Source organism: Myxine glutinosa, chromosome 1 (genome assembly GCF_964187855.1).
Source record: "Myxine glutinosa chromosome 1, kmMyxGlut1.1, whole genome shotgun sequence".
NCBI classification, from domain to species: domain Eukaryota; kingdom Metazoa; phylum Chordata; class Myxini; order Myxiniformes; family Myxinidae; genus Myxine; species Myxine glutinosa.
The window spans coordinates 291,024,980-291,044,688 of record NC_136261.1 but is presented as its reverse complement, the minus strand read 5'-3'; the positions used below and the strand labels follow the sequence as shown (position 1 = coordinate 291,044,688).

The 19,709-nt window shown below is 47.9% G+C and overlaps 1 long non-coding RNA gene across 1 annotated transcript in view; it reads left to right on the top strand.

The window, feature by feature from the left end:
• Positions 1–3,550, top strand: part of LOC137438909 (uncharacterized) — a 36,184-nt gene extending 32,634 nt beyond the window's left edge. Inside the window, exons 3-4 of the long non-coding RNA XR_010986818.2 lie at positions 914–990; positions 2,944–3,550. This is a non-coding gene — a long non-coding RNA (uncharacterized LOC137438909). The remainder of the gene's footprint in view (positions 1–913; positions 991–2,943) is intronic.
• Positions 3,551–19,709: the final 16,159 nt, after the last annotated feature.

Genomic DNA, 19,709 nt, shown 5'->3' with positions numbered 1-19,709 from the left:
CTTGACCTTGTGGTGCAATACTGTATTTAAGGGTACAGTATGCAGCTAAATAATGTTGAGCTGAAGAAATCTCCTGGACACAAGCTCACTCGACTGCCGACTGAAAGAGCGTGGGTGGGAGAATATGGCGGGAGATGTCACCTCCGTGCATAACGTGGTCACAGTGCCACATTCAGACCTGCGGATAATCTCGTTTTATGTGCGTTCAGGAAATAAGCAGCGCATTTATTCCCACATGTAAAAATTAATCCTTGTTGTGAAATCCCGCATTGGACGAGGGTTTACTGTATATGTACATTGGAAAGTCGAATGAAAGAGGGAGAAAGCATTGAAGAAAAACCAATCTGTTGCTCGGCTCTGTACAATGCCATGCCGGAGTGCTGCCTGTATCACCTTTGCATTATGGTTTACATGGAAACAAGTTTGGACTATATCCAACTACCTACCAGTTAGATATCAATTGATCTTAAAAACCAATCTGCCCCCTCCCCATCCCACCCCCAACCAAAAGTTTAAAAACTCTGCCCCCCACCCACACCGGAAGTCTTGAGCCTCTGCCGTCCCCCAAAGTCTCAACCTCCCCCTTCCAACTCTGTCCCATCTCTGCTCTCCCTTTGCTCTCTGTCCCAAAATGGTGGACATATGATTTAATTGCATGAGGTTCAATTGTGGGTGTAGTAAGGCCAGCTGTCCAACCAATGGGTGGAAAGAAAGAAACAGACGGATAAATACCGCTACTTTTATATGTAGATTAGGTTAGGCACTTCTGATGCACTTTATATTTTGGGTAATGTGGACACTCGGTGCCATGTTTGCTAAATGTTTTCTAATGCAGTTATATGTGCATCGATGCAATTGCATCAGTTCACAAACAATTGCACTCTTGCTGTAGTGATACAGATTTTTCATGCAGGTTCATCTTTGATGTTACGAAAGGGGAAAACAAGACTTCCTCATCTCTTCGATTTCTGTTTATGGACTGCTGCACTGGTCAGACAATTATTATTTATTATTTACTGTTGAATTTATCTTTTTCAAGTCCTGTTTGCTAATACTCATCGTTGTTTGTTGCTACTGCAACTTGGTAATCATTTATGTGATAATGTTCAAATGAAAAGATGTATTGGCATCAAACGGATCAGACAGCCAGAATTGTGGTTGGCTGCCTACAGGGTGCCGACATTGAACTGTTCAGTCACATCCAGGCTGTGCAAAAGCAGTGCGAACAGATTGGATTGTGACATATGGACGGACAATGGTTCAGAGCAGTTGCTTGCTGTTCTGGTTGGTGCTGCGCTGCAGAATACAGATAGTGACATTTCTTCACCATTGAGTCTTGATTCTTCACCATTGAAAGATGGGATAAAAAACGATACATAGCATGATATTTCAGTTATGGATGGATTATGACAAAACTTGGTGGATGAGTTGGGTAGATGACAAGAACAAGCTGATTAGATTTGGGTTAAGGTTAAGGACGCAGTTTGGGTTAAGGACGCAGATCCGGCCTATCAGTGGGATACAAACCATAAAATGTTCAGCCTGGTGGACGTATGTACTCTACCGAGTGCCATTCTGGTTTGTTTGTGTGTTTGTCTATTTGCGAGCAAGATATCTCAAAACGTTATGGGCGAATTTCGCCGGAACTTGGTGAACAGGTTGGGTGTGTGACGAGGATAAATTAATTAGATATTAGTAAGGGTATTATTATTTATTTATTTTGCAAGTGTTGAGAGATGGGGCCAAAACGATATATTTTTAGATTGTCGATCAGACAATGTCGATCAAAGGTGACGATATTTTTAGATCCACTTTCGTCAGAGGCAAACACAATTAATTACTTGGCAACATCAACATATGTTGAGGCGTTGACCTTCACCAACATTCATTCAACAAATAACGTTTGATTTCACTTTTAAGGTAACACTAACACTTTTACAATTCCTCTCAGCCAATCTACAGTACAGTACATTTATTTATGTGCAATGCAAAGTACAGTAATTCCTTCGGCGATTTTGCGATATCCTGATATGGTCCTTTCGTGGTCTATTTATCAAACATCTTTATCAATCGGATAGTTTCTGAAAATGTTCAAGAATAAAACGGTATGGCTTTTAAAGCGACGTAAGTGTAAGTGAGGCGACGCAAATCGGGTAATGGTATTAATAATGTGACGACGCATTTGTGAAACTATGTAAACCAAAGCATTACTTTATATACCGGGCGTCTCAAAAAGATTGTTCCACGTTTCAAAGGGTGTGGAGCTCAATTTCAATGTGCCTCTAATTAGTTTGGCATACACCTAACAAATGGTATCAGTCGCAAAGACAAAAGCGAAACGACACTCGTGTTGCAAAGTGTAAACAACACTGCAGAAGGTCGTTTGACGTTTCACAATGCAAAGTAATTTTGAAGTGGTATTCAAATTCGAAAATGCATGTGAAGTGCAAAGATCGTGGAGACGTGAATTTGCAACAGAACCTCAATCATAAATAGCAATCACAATAATTCTTCATAAATTTGAAACGTACGGTACTGTGAAATACGTGTGCAAGCAACGAACTGGGAGACCCCAGATAGTTCACTTTTCCCTTTTGCACAGGCGAAAATTGTTTGAATTACCCTATTTTTAAATTTGTTTAAATTGCCCTAATTTTAAATTTGTTTGAATTGCCCTATTTTTAAATTTGTTTAAATTGCCCTAATTTTAAATTTGTTTGAATTGCCCTATTTTTAAATTTGTTTAAATTGCCCTAATTTTAAATTTGTTTGAATTGCTCTATTTTTAAATTGTTTAAATTGCCCTATGTTTTTTTTCTTTGGCCCAGCAATGTTTGAAGATTTTATGTGAATAATGTATTGAAATTTATATACGAGTTGGGAACATTAAAGGGTTCTCTCGTGTTGAACATGACGATTGTATGTCATCCACTTGGCATGCAGGTTGAACTTCTGTCCCTGGCCACAGTCTCACAATTTGCTGCAATGGATCCTGTGCACTTTGTTTCCTGGGCAAAGGTGACGTGGGAACATCCTCACATTGTTCCAAGTTAGATTGAGTTGTATAAACTGTAAATATTAGATGGACCACACATTGCTGTATTTGCTTGACATTTTAGGTTCAATTGTGTACCTTAAGGTGGGTTTGCATTTTCCAACTTTTGCCCAATTTGTATGAAACAGTTTTTTAAGCTGTGAAGCCGCTACAATGTTTGGCTTTGTTCGTCCTCCAAAAATGAAGAAGAAGAACCTCCCTAACTTACCAGGTTTAATTATAGAGTTATAAAGGGTAATTCTTGATTCGAGGGTTCTGATGGGTTCTAAAGGGTAATTCTAAAGGGTTCTCAAGGATAATTATATGGGGTTATAAAAGAGCAATTCTACTCTGGAGGGTTCTGATTGGTTCTAAAGGGTTATAAAGAGTAATTCCCAAAGGTTCTAAAGGGTAAGTCCCAAAGGTCCCAAAGTCCCAAAGTAAGTCCCAAAAGCCCCAAAGGGTAAGTCCCAAAGGGTAAGTTTTAGCTCTTTCACGAGCCTCGATCTTGTATACAAAAAAAAAAAAAAAAAAAAAAAAAGGTTCTAAAGGGCAATTATAATGGATTCTAAAGGGTAATTCAATTCCAATGGGTAATTCTAAAAGGTTCTAAAGGGTGATTCTAAGAGGTTCTATAGGGTAATTATAATGGGTTTCATTCATTTCTAGACTTTGCCAATTTCATATTAAAAATGCCAAACTGAACCACTTCCTTCAGACACAGGTGCAATTTTTTGTGACATGTGAGACAAAGTTGCCCTTTTGTTACTTTGGAAGGCATACAAATTAGGTAGAGTGTTAATTTAGCATGGTCTGTGTGTTTGTGAAGGTTAAAACATTTTCTGTAACCAGGGATTGGTTAGAGTGAAGTTGTTGTTGTACAGCCCCGGACAGTTTTCTGGAACAGGCCCACGGCACGGTGACAGCTGATTGATCTCCTTGGGGCGATCGAGCGATGCCCCACATCCAAGGTGGTATACCCCCTCCTTTGTGAAGCCAGGGCCACGAGAGAGAAAGAGACACAGACAGACAGGAAACAGAGACAACATGGAGTGGGGCGGGCCATGGGGACCAATTGGCACACTGACTGTGGTTGCATTGCCCTAACAAATCCGGGCAATGGGGAAGATTTGGAGCCGGACTTGCATTTGGGGGTACAATCACCATGAAGAGGCATCCCCAATAGTTGCTTAGAGTGAAGTTGCCCTTTTGTGTACGGTTGTACGCCATGGTGCAGTGAGCGGGTTGTTGGAGAGCCAGCCGGTGGTGTGGCCAGAGGGCTAACTCGTGCCTCCTTGGAATCTTCCTTGCTGCCCTTTAAAGATGAACCTGACTGCACTATATCCTCAATATGTTGCTTGGTATCTTACTTTGGTGCTTGAGCAGTTGAGTATGTATGGTGCCATAGGTTTCAATAAAAACCACCTTTAGAGGTGGTGCCATAGGTTTCAATACATCTGTATTAAGTGTATTCGTTTTGGATTTCTGAATTAAGTGCATTTATTTATTTATTTATTTTGTTTGCTTCAGTCTGCTTCTCGTTCCAGGATTTTCGGTTTGTTTTGCTTCATGTGTCTTTAATAAACTGATATGTCTTAAGAATACCTGTTGCCTAGTTCCTGCCTTTTTGTGCACGCAAACTGTTTTTTTTAACTGTTTCAGTTTTTGGGAAATCATTGGGTGAGATATATATATTTATTAACAAAATATTTTAAAAACACAGCAGGATACAGATCCCATTGGAGGAAAAAAGCTGCATTTTCTGCTGAAACATTGTTTCATTTCGGCCACTCATGAAGCACATTCCTTCAGCACGATGGGAAGAGTTATCGAGTCCGTCGACACAACAGTATTGTCAAATATCATACAAAAATCAGACATATTATTTGTCTATGAAATGTCTGTGTATTTTGCCAATGGGTAAACACCATCAGCACACTTGCCCAGTGACTAAAGGTACACAGAATAGAGCTAACCCGCATTCCAGCTCAGGGGCCAGAGCAGTCTTTGTAAGGTCTACCAATACATGCAGGCTGTGTTGTGTAGAGCAAACGTTGTACATGACCTCAGAGAAATGCTCTATATTACATGTCCCCCGCCTCATGATACAGCAGGAGTTTTAAGTGCGTCTGTTAGCCGTACCGTACCTGTCTTACTTGAACTTGGGATGGAAAGGAATGAAGCGGATTAAAGGGATAAACGGTCTTTGTTGTACAATAATAATTTTTCCAACTCCATAACATAGTACAATACTTTGAATGAAGAAATTCTGTTGTTGAAGATCCTCTTCGTATTTATTATTTTATTTGTTTTAGAATGAGGTCTTATAGGGTCCCTCCATTCGCGATATTGAATGGTGACGTTAAAAAAAAGAGCATCCTGGCTGGATCAGCATGAGGTCGAGCATTATTCATGAAATGTGTACTCATGAGTTTTGTTTGTTGCATGGGGAAGACAGAAGTTCATGCGATGAAGCCAACAAGGAGTATAAGATTTATTCGGAGAACATTGTGTTTGAGGCCAGATAAATTAACTATGCTGTTCGTCGTCGTCTAACCACGAATGTTCTCTTATGTTGAAGAACAAGAATGTTCTCGTGTTGTAGAAGAAGAATGTTGTCTTGTGTTGAAGAACAAGAATGTTCTCTTGTGTTGAAGAACAAGAATGTTCTCTTGTGTTGAAGAAGAGGAATACTCTCGTGTTGAATGCTCTCTTGTGTTGAACAAGAATGCTCTCTTGTGTTGGAGCTTTTTTAGCAGGGCCTTTTTATTACATAACTTTTTATTTGCTTTTATGTATTTTGTTGCAAAAAAACAGTTTCTGCTCCACCAACTGAAATCTGGAGATTTATCCGGCGCTGAGGTGTTAATCAATTTGCATTGATCTTTCTTATAAACTATTGAATTGATTAAAGTGAGTGCGTCTGTCTAATCAACCTTTGTTCGCCTTGTGTTTCAAATGATAGCATTTAAAAGGTTACAAGAGTGCATGTTGATCGGTTCGCGATGAATATTACTGACGATACCGACGTGTGTTATACCAGAATGTAGTGGTTTGATTGATCACGAGAACCTATGGATTGGATTATTTACACAAGAACTCCAAACACTGATGTTTCCCAAGTCTATAATATTAATTACTTGCATACAATTGCTTCTTCCGTACGGAGCTGACCTAAGGCGTAAATTGGGGAATAGATTAGAATAGTTATTTCATAGTGCATGTTAACATAAGTGTGATTTATTTCCTGTGAATTAGTAAAAGGTGGCCGGCATGTGTTTGGAAAGATCGAGTCATACCACCCAAGTGTCTGTATCTACGCCCCACCCCAACCCCCCCCCCCCCCTACATTCTAGTGCTGCAAAAAAATTGCCATAAGCTCGGAACTCTAAGTTTATTCAAAAATATATTTTTAAAACATGACCAAAGCTCGTGGAAGAGCTAGAATCGAGCGAATGTAAATTGATGACATGGGGGACGCATAGCCTTAATCAATGTCATCGACACTAAATTATAGCGATGAATCAGTTACTTGATAGTGCAAAGTTTATTTCCATTGCTTTCATTTTAAAATACATACTATAAGAGGTGTGTGTCACCATTTTTCTCAGAGATGACTGAACGGATTTTCGTCAAACTTTCATAGGTTCATCAGTGAGTGTGGGGGTGTTTTTGGCAAAAAAAAACCTGAAAATAAAAGTTGGATTTTTTTTTTAATCACTCTATAGTGCCAAAGCCTTTATAGCTATGTGTAAGGTAATATTAAATGATCCCCGGCCCCATTCCTTAGTGGGTGTAGGGAAGTGTTTTAGGCCCCCTATAAAAAATAGACCAGGCAATGTCAGGTGCCCCTGCTAGTCTCTTTATCAAAGGAGCAGAGTTTCTACTTTATGCCTCATGCAAAATGGTTTCTGCTGCCATACAGTAAAATAAAAATGGTACCATTGGAAAGGTGATACAGTAAACCCTCGCCAATAGAGGTTCTGGCATTCGTGACCCACAGCTGGGGAAAATCATTACTTTGTGGCTCAGGTTACATTATCTCGTGCTGTGTCCCATGTTCCTGTATGAATTAGTAAGATTAGAGCGATAAGAACTGCAGTGATTCGAACATGTGATTTAGTTTATATCTGTTACCTCCGTTTTGCCATGTCTTTCTCAACATGAAAAAATGTGTCTACGAAAAAAAATGTCTACAAAGAAAATCTGGAGATCACTTCAGTCAAACGCATTACGTTTACTGTTCATTTATTTTACAAAGTACATAAATATATTTATCACAAATTTCTTGAAATTTGTCATTTATTTTTATCCAAACATGTTTTATTGTGCGTCGGGAACATTTGCTCCTTTTCCCCATAAACCCTTGGCATCAGTATTCGTGGTTTCACCATTCTCAGAGACGTTACTCTCACACAGGGTGAGAGTTTGCCATAATCTATTTACTTGGAACCAAAATTCATTTGTTTCATCACAAAGTTGCTTGTTTTGAAAGAATCTTTCTGAGTTTGAAGAAGAGGTGCAAATGGTTTCTTCACACAACAGTTCGAACAGAAAAATTATTATTATTCCACCTGTGGAGGCATATAATTATTTATATTCTCCTCTTGTTAAAATGTGTTTTTCTCTGTGAAATGAAACTTGGAGAGGAACATTCCTGTTTCAGATGGGTCAGAAAGGAAATGACCTGTAGGGAACAGATAAAGGTGCTTTATTATTTTAACAGATAACAACTGTCTAAAAGGCTCTTAGAATTCTCCAAGATAGAAACCAGTGTTTCACTGTCTGAGCCGGAGAGTCTGTGCGGAGTCTTGAATTCCTTGAATTCCATAAGGAACTAAGCATTTATGATATAAAAAAGGGGACTTCGAGGAGCAGCGCTGAACACGGAGGAGAAGATCTGCGCACAAGAAGAAGATGGTGGAGCCTTTGCCACGACCGGCAGAACGATGCTTTGTTAAAGCTCAGTTCGTTTTATTAGTATAAGTCAATGTCTTGAATTAGTAAGTACTGCCCTACCCTTTTAGAGTTTTAATAAACCGAACAAGGAACAAAAGTGGAGTCTTCCTTTATCATATAAGGATTAGGAACTCTTCCATAATTGGTGGCCCTAGTACGGAGATCGACTGCCCAGGTGTACACAAGGCCAGGTGAACAAGGTAAGCCTTTGTCATCTGTACAGTACGATGATGAACCTGCGAAAATTGTTCGGGTTTTGTGCAGATGTTTCGTTTTTTCTGTGTAAATCATGACGATTTTCCTTTTTTCCAAATTTTCTTTTTGTCTCAATTTGTACATATCTCATGATGGTCACTGACATCGATGAAATTTGTGAAAGCACAACTTTTTTTCGATAAATAACGACTTTTTCCGCTATTTTAAACTATTTTTTGTAAATATATTGTTACAGACGCGGTTGTGGATGTTAGTTTACCGAGCGGTTTGGTATGACCGCGTCTGCACAGTTTACCCGATTATACTCGAACGTTGGCCGAGTCGCGCTATGCTAAATCAATTAAGGAAAGGACACAACAGCTGGGTTAAATGACACGACACCAGGGGTACAGTTCTCAAGACCTCCGGAGGAGGTTATAATATGGGATATGCGGAACGTTTAGATTACAAGGACAAGAGGGACAGCATAGGAAGGTGGGCACTTAGACACACTTATCTTATTCCCGACAGACCACAGATAAACGGGACAAGACTGACTCACACTGATGGCAAGGAAGGGCAGGTAGTCGAGGCTCAAGGTGCACCTTGGCTCAGGGGCAGAATCGACCCGGTCCGGTCCAGAGATGCGGGAGGTCTCTCAGCGCTCGGAGGTGGCGACTTCTCTTTTCAAGCTGGGGGCGCATCTGACGTCACGTCCGGTAAGTGGCTGCGTATATCCAGCGGGGAGTGACACGCCCTCGGCTCGTTAGCTCCGCCCCAGATGGAATCGGCCCGTTGCTTCTTATTGGGTGCGGGGGGTTACCGCGCTCCGCCCTTGACGAGGGGCCGACAGTCAGCCCCTTCGTGGTAACCCCGTCGGCGCACATGGGCAATGGCGGCTAACCAAGCCGGAGTGAGGACGCACACTCCCCGTGCGCTGTTGTTGTAGTTGTTGTTGTTGTTGTTTCATGAGGAAGATGGGAGGAAGTATGGGGAGGTCCTAAACTCACTACTGGTGCCATACAATCACATTCTGGTGCAACGAAGAGTCAGAATTAATGGAAACGAGTCCTTAACTGACATAGACTAAGAATAACTAGCAAGATGTCCTATAGTTGTCTACGTGAGATGCGGTGAACCTGGGCACGACAGTTAATGGGGGAAAAAGGGGAAGGTCGGTTCTACAGAGTGTTGTTTACAGACAATGGGACTAGGGAATGGGGGATTGGGGATAGTTGGGGAGTATTGGGGAAATAGGGGAATATTTACAAGCGGATATGGAGGCCAAATCCCATATCCGCAACATTGCACCCTTCTCTACCCTCGGGGCGTCCCGACCCGATAAATTTTTACCTACTTTAGTGTGGCACTCAGATGTAGTTCCCTCTACTATTAACTCTACCCTGAGTGCGACAGTTTTACAGATGTTCACAAATGAGTAAATATGTCCCCCTGCGACGTTGCACCCTTCTCCTCACAGAAACACACCCACAGGATAACCGAATCGCGGAAAGAATTCTCAAACTAAACATACAGCCGGTAGGGAGCATTATTTACATAAGACTACACTGATATTTACACTACGATCCAGGACCTGTTTTTGGAGGAACACATGCAGATGTTATGCATAGAGAGAGCACGCATGCCAGCATCGATACACCAACCCACGAGTGCTCTGTGGCCTTACGGCCTTTAATAATGTGCAGAGCACCCCATCCAAGCACCAAAAGCACCACCCCATAACACAGTCAGCACCATCCGGTGCACCAATAAAGTGTTCAACAATCACCGGTTGTGTCGCAGCCGGCCGATGTTCTGCCGCTGGTCTTGCCTTCATGTGGTGCACTTGGCCTTCTTGCCTCTTTCAAAAATAAAGAAAGGCGCCAACCGCGTCCATTTCTAAATTGTGGCCGTCAAGGGGGCCAACTAAAAGTGGTTCCCCTGTATGGCATAGGTGCCACGTTGACCCATAGGTCTATCAACGGGTGGTGCTTGCCCGCAAAAGAACTGCGGTCCATGGTGGGCGGCCACAAACATTGCGGTCCATATGGTGTATCGATCCCGGCAGCAAGCAGCGAAAGTGCAGGCCCACAACTGCGGAGCCAGCACCTCTCTCTCCTCTCTCTCTGCCCCAAAGCCAGATCCTCGGAGGTGGGAGACAAAAGAAGAAGACAAGTGAGTAAGGTGGTAAGGGCGCAAAAGTGCACGCAATACAAGGTGATGCACACTGGGGGCACATGGGAACCAGGTGAGACAGGTACGTTCCTACCGTACGCCCCCCCCCCCCCCCCACCAGGTAACCTACATTGCCCCTCCCTTACCCCTTACTGTATCCACAAAACACAACACTACCCATAAACATCTACTTTACAAATCAACAAACGTCCCTACTGTCTTCCCCGTTCCTCCCATAAACCAAATTCGTCTTCTCTCCCTCCTAACCAATCAAATTTGCCATTTCCAACTCTCATCACAATTTGCCATCTACAACTCAACATCAAAATTTGCCATCACCAATTCATCATCAGTCCCTCCTAAGGAGGGAGAGATGGAATCACCCCAATGTCTCATCCACGTCGTGATGCGTCTCACCAATCCACACAGCAATTCTCACTTCCTGCACACAGAACAAAGAAAACACAGGTGTGGAGTCATCATCACCACAGGTAAGTGGCTGCGTATGGTGCGACAGGTTCATCAATCCTAACTATTTCCTAAATGACTTTAACAACTTTACATTACCCGGGGTCTTTCTCCTGCCAAACCATTGGCCCTCTTACACTATGGGTTCTAAAAACCAATTCCCATTGACCAAACTGTGGTGCTTTTCAATTTGGGGCCTCACTCCCCCGATTCATCTCTCGGTGCCCTCGTACAATTTCTGGGCTGCGACGTGTAGCTCTCCCAGCAGGTCTACCCACCTGCACACCCCCACCACTGCAGTTGCCTCCGAGCTTACCTGCTCCTCACCCTAACCTAACTACCTGGGGAAGGCCCTCTGGCGCTCTCCCCACTCGGTGCCCTCTCTGGCACTGGGCTACCCGGGTCCGTCCTCCGGATCCTCGGGCCCCACTGACACTAACGGCTCCCAGAGCCCACCTGCGGCCTCACCTGGCCGACATCCTCACAGTGGTGGAGTGCCCAACCAACTACACACACTAACAGGCTACACGCCCAGCCATTTCCACAACACTAATGCACCCATCCACAATACCATTCTGCAACCGCACCACAAATGCCAATATCCAACCACAATTTACCTATACCCTCTACCTAACACTTACACTACCCGCCCCGGGTACTCGTGAAAGGGGTCCACTCTTCCCCCATCCACACCTTCGCACCATGCACACCACTCCGTACCACTTACTCCAACTCTCTCCACACACCTGTACTTGCACACCTGTGCTCTCACTCTTGGTGCCGCCTGCACCCTTCTCTCCCCAAGCGCATTCGCGCTGATCCACAACACTTACTACTCATACACTGCTCCACACACCTGTCCAGTTGCACACCTGTGCAATCACACCTGTTCAATCCTCACACACACGGCATCATCTCATCTAACTACTCCCCTCTGAAACTTGCGCTTCCCAGTCGTCCCTTTAAACTATTGCGCTCCCACGTCATTATCATCCATACTAATCTACCTGCGTCCCCACTACAGGTATCAGTCACTAACTAAACTTAACGTCACCTAATGTCATCTTCGCTAGATCCCTACAATATAACCTAACCCACCCGGGCTAGTTTTCACTGCCATACACCCCATAAGCTATTGCTCCTTTGCCCCCCATGGGAAGGGTGGCAGGGATGCCACCCTTACCCACCGGGCCCATCGCTCATCAATCCCCCAGTCCTCTGGCACTAATAAGCCCCCCTTATTCAGAGGTACTGGGTCCCGCCTCGGCATCTAAAGCCGAGGCAATCCACGGGGGCGCCTGCTCGCCGGTGTAAGGCCTTATCCGGTCGGCGTGGACGATCCGAGGGAGGGCTCGTGGCCCCATTTTGATCTTAATGACCACGTCACAGATTTGCGACAGGACGACTCCTGGGCCTTGCCAGGGGGAGGTGAGTTTTGGGCACCTTCCCTTCCGCCTCCGGGGATTAAAGAACCAAATCTTCATCCCCGGAGCGTATTGACTCCCCTGGCTCCGGTCGTCGTACCTGCGCTTCATCTTTTCCCCCGCCAGATGGAGTTGGCGGCGGGCGAAGGCATGGACCAGCTCCATGCCTTCCTCTAGGTGACGTGCGTACCCCTCCCTCGGCGGGTTAACCACTGTGTCTGGCACGGGACCGCATAGCAAGTCGGCGGGAGCCCGTAACTCCCGCCCATACATAAGCAACGCTGGACTGCATGCGGTGGCCCCGTGCTGGCTGGTTCGGTAGGCCATGAGCAAATAAGGGAGATGTTCGTCCCAGTCATCCTGACGGGTGGCGGTGAACAGTGCCAGTTGTTGGATTAGAGTTCGGTTGAATCTTTCCACCATCCCGTCAGATTGAGGTCTTAAAGGCGTTGTTCTGGTTTTCCGAATTGACAGGAGACTGCACACATCTTTTAGCAATTTGCTCTCAAAATTTCGTCCCTGGTCGGTGTGCAACTCCTGTGGAATCCCATGCCAGCACACAAATCCTTCCACGAAGGCCTGCGCTACCACCCCTGCTTCTTGGTTGGGGAGGGCGTAGGCCTCCGGCCACTTGGTGAAGTAGCCCATCACAACGAGGATGTACTTATTACCTAGGCGGGTGCGGGGTAGTGGGCCTAGGATATCCATGGCCACCCGCTCTAGGGGGGCCCCCACCTGGTGTAATTGAAGGGGGGCCCTCATCCTCCGTGCTGGTCCTTTTTTGGCAGTACAGGTATCGCATCTCCGACACCAGTCCTGTATGTCGCGCCCCATATTCACCCAATAAAACCTCCGGCGTACCTGCGATGTCGTCTTTGTCCTGCCCAAATGGCCGCCGGGGCGGGTACCATGCACCTGTTGCAATATATCAGTCTTAAATTTAGTTGGGACTACCACCAGCCAGGAAGTTTTATCAGAGGGAACCTCCACCCACTTGCGATACAAGATGTTATCCTTCAATTCCAGGGTTTTCCACTGAGCCCAATACGCCTTGGTCTGTGCCCCGAGGGGGGTGACCTCTTCCCCCTTTGGTCTTTGCCCCAATTTGACCCAATTGAACACTGGCCCCAGGACAGGATCCTCCTGCTGGGCCGTGCTCCATGCCAAAGTTCTGAATTCCTCATCTGCGGTTAGTGGCAAAATTGGCCCTCTCACCCGGGTTGCCCGGACAACGAGGGTCGGGTCCGAATCGCCCAATTGTTCCCTCTCCTCGTGTCTCGCACAAAATTTGCAGTTTTCCCCCAGACAAGGACGCCGAGAGAGTGCGTCCGCATTACCATGGGCCTTCCCGGCCCTATGGGCCACATCAAAATCGTACTGCTGCAACTTTTCCAACCACCTTGCAATTTGGCCCTCCGGTTCCTTGAACCGAAGGAGCCATTGCAAGGAGGAATGGTCAGTTCTAACCAAAAATTTCCGCCCGTACAAGTACGGGTGGAAATGGTTCATGGCAGCCAGCATAGCCAATAACTCTTTGCGAGTGACGCAATAATTTCGCTCGGGCCTACTTAAGGCCCGACTATAGTAACCAATCACTCTCTCCACGCCCTCCTGTGTCTGAGACAAAACTGCGCCCAATCCTTCCTGGCTCGCATCCGTGTCCAGGGTAAATGTCCCGTCACTAGTGGGGTAAGCTAGAAGGGGTGCGGATGTTAGACACCCCTTCAATTTTTGGAAGGCCTCGTGGCACTCCCGTGTCCAATTAAATCGCGTCCCCTTCTCCGTAAGCCGGTGGAGGGGACGGGCCAACTCCGCAAATTTCGCCACAAAGCGCCGGTAGTAGGAGCAGAGTCCCAAAAATCCCTGCACCTCTTTGATGGTACGTGGTGCGGGCCACTCCTCTACCGCTTTAATTTTGTCTGGGTCCGTTTTTACCCCCTCGCAACCGATGACGTGGCCTAAATAGGCCACCTCCTTGGCAAACAAGGTGCACTTACTCGGGTTCAGCTTCAACCCTGCCTGTCTGAGGCACCCGAACACCTGGTCCAAATTAGCTACTGCCTGGGGGAACGTTTGGGCATGTACTAGGACGTCATCCAGGTACACCAGGCATGATTGCCATGGCATGCCGCCTAGTACATGCTCCATCAATCTTTCAAAGGTGGCGGGGGCGTTACACAAACCAAACGGCATCACAGTAAACTGATACAGTCCCTTACCTGTGGAAAATGCCGTTTTCTCCTTCCCTGCCCTATCCATCTCCACCTGCCAATACCCACTCTTGAGGTCCAAAGTCGAGAACCAATTTGAGCCCGCAACGGCATCGAGGGTGTCATCAATTCTTTGCAGGGGATATGAGTCCTTGAGTGTCACGTTGTTTAGCTGGCGATAGTCCACGCAGAACCGCGTGGTCCCATCCTTCTTTTTGACCAGCACAACAGGTGACATCCAAGGACTTCCCGAGGGCTCGATCACACCTGCGTCGAGCATTTTTTCAACCTGCTCGTCAGCTTCCGCCCTCTTGCTCCAAGGGAGCCGTCGGGCGGCCTGACGAATAGGCCGGGCCTCACCGGTGTGGATCTGATGTTTCACCAGGCCCGTACATCCAATATCCTCGGTGGACAGGGAGAAGAGGTCCAAATGGGACCCAACCAGTTTGTGTAAGGCCTCCCTCTGGGTACCTCCCAACTCTACGCTACTACGATTTACCATCTCGCAAATGGGATCGGGCCAATTCCTACTTCTTATTGAAGGCTCCCCCCGGGGTCGGCTCGGCTGGACGTTCTCGCCCCTCACTGTCGCGACTTCCTTAACTGGGGTGCAGCCAGCTACCCTCGTGCCCCTTACTATAGTGCGTGGTTCTGTACTCATATTTATTACTCGGACGGCCACTACCGGTCCGTCCGTTTTTACAAGGGTGCGGCCCACGATTAAACCCGGTATGGACTGCGCTGCCACCGGTTCGACCAGGCCGCAGGACTCCTGCCATGTTGGGCGAGCTGCCCACCGGGCCGGCACTATCGCCTCGGCCCTTGGGGGAATGGTCACGGCCTCGGAAGCCTCCAGCTCCGCTCTCTCGGCCGTGCTCACTCCCCCTAACGGCAGCTCTTCTACTCCCACCTGCAGGATCCCCCGGCACAAGTCGATTTTACAACCGCTGGCAGTCAACAAATCCAACCCTATTAAACATGGGTCGCACACCTCCGCCACCCAAACATCTATCTCCCTCCTTACCGACCCTAACTTGAGGGTCACAGAACCACGCCCTATGATCGGGGCCGTTACCCCGGTAGCAAGTTGCAAACTATAATTTTGCAGGCGCTGGATCTTATCCCAGCCACCTGCGCTCGAATCAAGGACCACAGGGCTGATGATCGTGGCGCTAGCTCCTGTGTCCACTACGGCGTCTACCCCCACGCCGGCAATTTTGCATCTAATTGTCAGGCTACCGGTTCCAATTTGGCCACAATAAATGACCTGTCGCGTCAATGAGGGCTCTCCTCCATCCTCTTCTGCCGAACACCGCCCTAGGTGCCCGACACCTTCTAGTTTCCCGGGGTCTGGCGGGGGGGTGTCTGGGGTCGGCTAACCCGCTCCCCCCTGGGCGGAGTTGAGGACCTCAACTGCCGGGGATCATCCCGGCGCGTGGCTCGACAGTGCCGCGCCAGGTGACCCAGACGGTTGCAAGTATAGCACCTCACCTGACAAGGTGCTTGCCTCCGGAATTCCAAATTTCCCCCCCTGTAGGTCCGAATTGAATTACCCGCTCGTGGTCCACCGCGGGCCACCTCCGGGGCCGCCTGCCATGGTCCAGGTCCCGCCAGGCGCTGGTCCACCAGCCTCCGGACCATGCCCGCCAGGTCAGGACTCACGTCGGGGGCGGGCCCCCTAAGGGGTCCGCCCTCCATCGGGGGTCCCACCTGGCGGACCGCCATTGCGAGACGCTCGCCCCCCCGGGCCAGGGGCCTCGCTGCTTCCCAACGGGCCGCAGCGTCAGCCGCCTGGCTCAGAGTCTGCGGGCGCCACATGGCGAGCTGTTGCCGGAGCTCAATATCCGGGAGGGCCTGGATAAAATGGTCCAGCGCCAGGCTTTCCCGGGAATCCGCTGCCATGCTAGCATGCGCGATCCCCACTGCGCGGCGAATGTCGTGGGCAAGTTCCCCGATGGCTTCCTGGGGCTTGCGTTTTCGCAGCGCGAGCTGAGCTTTAACAAGCTCGCTCTGCTGTTCAATGCCGAATCGATTAATTAGGGCGTCGCGGAGGGCTGGCAGGGTGAGAGCACCCGCTGGTAATGCCGTCAGCACCTCCGCCGCCGCGCCGCGCAATGCGGCCACCAGGTGTACTCCACCTTCGTCCTCACCCCAACCGTTGCCCTTACACACACAGTCAAACTGCGCCAGGTACGCGCGTAGATCACTCTTGCCGTCATACGGCGCGAGTGGGACCTTGTGGGACCACCTCGTATGCGAGTCGTTGCCCGCCTGCCGGACCCCGTGCGTCGCCCCTTGCGGGGTCAGCGCGGGGCCGAACCAGCCGGGCCCCCACAGTACATTACCCCCAAGGGGCTCTCGTGCCTCCCCGGTCCCTCCAACAACTACCCCTGTTGGTGTCGATGCATGGGTCACACCTCCGCAACCCGCTACCCATTCCATACCACCACAACCTTGCTCACCCACACCTCGCACCTCTCGTTCCATACCCTCCGGACCAGCCATACACCTCACTCTTGGCCTCTCACGAACATCCGGGTCTATCTCGACCCCCAAGCTTATTAAATCACCTGGCGCATCATACGCACGACCATATTGGTCACCACTTACACCGGGTCCTCCTCTTTCTCTTCGCTTCTCCTCCATCACCTGCGAATCCCTCATCCGGTTAATGAGCACATCATCACGATCCGAACACAGACTTTGGACCAATTCTTTTACCTCCTCCTTTATCTCTTTCTTATCCTCTCTCCGTCGCTTCTTAATTTCGCTCACCCCTTCTTCCACTTCTTCTAATTTCTGCTTCACCTCCTTCATCTCCTCGTGCGCCCCTTTAAGTTCTTCCTCTAACTCCACTTTATTTTTTTCTATGTGCTCCCGCACCTCCCGCTCTTTAACCTCCATCACCTCTACCACTTTGTTCATTTTCCTCGTCAGGTCCTCATGTACCGTCTGACACTCTTTTTTAATTACCCCTACGTCCTTTTTCATCTCCTTCTGTGTCGATTTTAAACCCTCTATTACCGCTGTGTTCTTCTTTACCTGGTCCCCCAACTCCTTTTGTCCCACTGTCAGTTGTTCTACTCCCAGCGTCAACTCCTCTATACCCCGTTGCAATTTTACAGTCCCCTTTCTCACCTCCTTCTCCATGCGCTCCTTACAGTGCCTCACCTCCTCGCGCACTCCTCCGACCTCCTCACTCACACCTCTTCTGATCTCTTCTCCCATCACTTGCATCTCCTGCCCAGATGCCACCCTCATCTGCTCCATTTCCTCCCTGTGAGCATCCAGTTTAGTTTATACCCCCATTCTGACCCCCTCTATCTGCTGCCCCATTTGTTTAACTTCCCTTTCCGCTTGGTCCCTCATGTCCCTCAATTTGCCTTCCATCCTGTTTTCTAACCCCTCTAACCCCTTTTGCATCCCTTCCATTTGATTCTCTTGAGCGGCCATTCTGTTTTCTACCCCCATTAACCCATGTTTCACCCCTTCTATCCCATTGTCTAACCCCTCTAATTTCTTGTCTAATCCCTCACCGGTACCCCTCGCTTCGTCCCTCATTACCCCCATTTGGCCCTCTAATCGCTCACTATCAGCCCTCATTTGCTCACTCTGAGCATCCATCCGATTCCCCATTTGTCCCATACTGCTTTTCAAACCTCTAATTTGGTCTCCCAATTGCTCACTATTCTTTTCCATAAGGGCCGTCATTTGCATAAAAAAAAAGATTCAAATCCCCCGGTGGCGCTACCACGGTCGCGGGCGTGGACGCCGTGGCCATGTGCGAGGCGCCATTTTGCGCGCCCGTAACCTCGTGCGTGACGACGCTATTTTGCGAATCTGCTACCCTCACTGCTTCGCTCTCCTCTTGTCCCTCAATTTGGTCCTGGATCGACCCTGCCTCACTCTCTTCTACCGGAACCCAGCCGTCTTGGTCTGCCATAGCGCGACTTTCAAAATTCGGGTTTTTTTTTTTTTTTTGGAAAACACAATTAAATTTCGCTGTTATAATTTCGAGCGCGTGAAACGCGCTCCGGATCGAATCCCACTTCCCGACACCAAATGTTACAGACGCGGTTGTGGATGTTAGTTTACCGAGCGGTTTGGTATGACCGCGTCTGCACAGTTTACCCGATTATACTCGAACGTTGGCCGAGTCGCGCTATGCTAAATCAATTAAGGAAAGGACACAACAGCTGGGTTAAATGACACGACACCAGGGGTACAGTTCTCAAGACCTCCGGAGGAGGTTATAATATGGGATATGCGGAACGTTTAGATTACAAGGACAAGAGGGACAGCATAGGAAGGTGGGCACTTAGACACACTTATCTTATTCCCGACAGACCACAGATAAACGGGACAAGACTGACTCACACTGATGGCAAGGAAGGGCAGGTAGTCGAGGCTCAAGGTGCACCTTGGCTCAGGGGCAGAATCGACCCGGTCCGGTCCAGAGATGCGGGAGGTCTCTCAGCGCTCGGAGGTGGCGACTTCTCTTTTCAAGCTGGGGGCGCATCTGACGTCACGTCCGGTAAGTGGCTGCGTATATCCAGCGGGGAGTGACACGCCCTCGGCTCGTTAGCTCCGCCCCAGATGGAATCGGCCCGTTGCTTCTTATTGGGTGCGGGGGGTTACCGGGCTCCGCCCTTGACGAGGGGCCGACAGTCAGCCCCTTCGTGGTAACCCCGTCGGCGCACATGGGCAATGGCGGCTAACCAAGCCGGAGTGAGGACGCACACTCCCCGCGCGCTGTTGTTGTAGTTGTTGTTGTTGTTGTTTCATGAGGAAGATGGGAGGAGGTATGGGGAGGTCCTAAACTCACTACTGGTGCCATACAATCACATTCTGGTGCAACGAAGAGTCAGAATTAATGGAAACGAGTCCTTAACTGACATAGACTAAGAATAACTAGCAAGATGTCCTATAGTTGTCTACGTGAGATGCGGTGAACCTGGGCACGACAGTTAATGGGGGAAAAAGGGGAAGGTCGGTTCTACAGAGTGTTGTTTACAGACAATGGGACTAGGGAATGGGGGATTGGGGATAGTTGGGGAGTATTGGGGAAATAGGGGAATATTTACAAGCGGATATGGAGGCCAAATCCCATATCCGCAACAATATACAAATTTGATCGAAAAATGCGTGGCTTTTTGTAACAGCATAGGTAACGCACGTGAATCATTGCGCGCCGATGGTATATTTGTGTACGCACATGCACTTCTTGCTGATGTTTAAATGCAA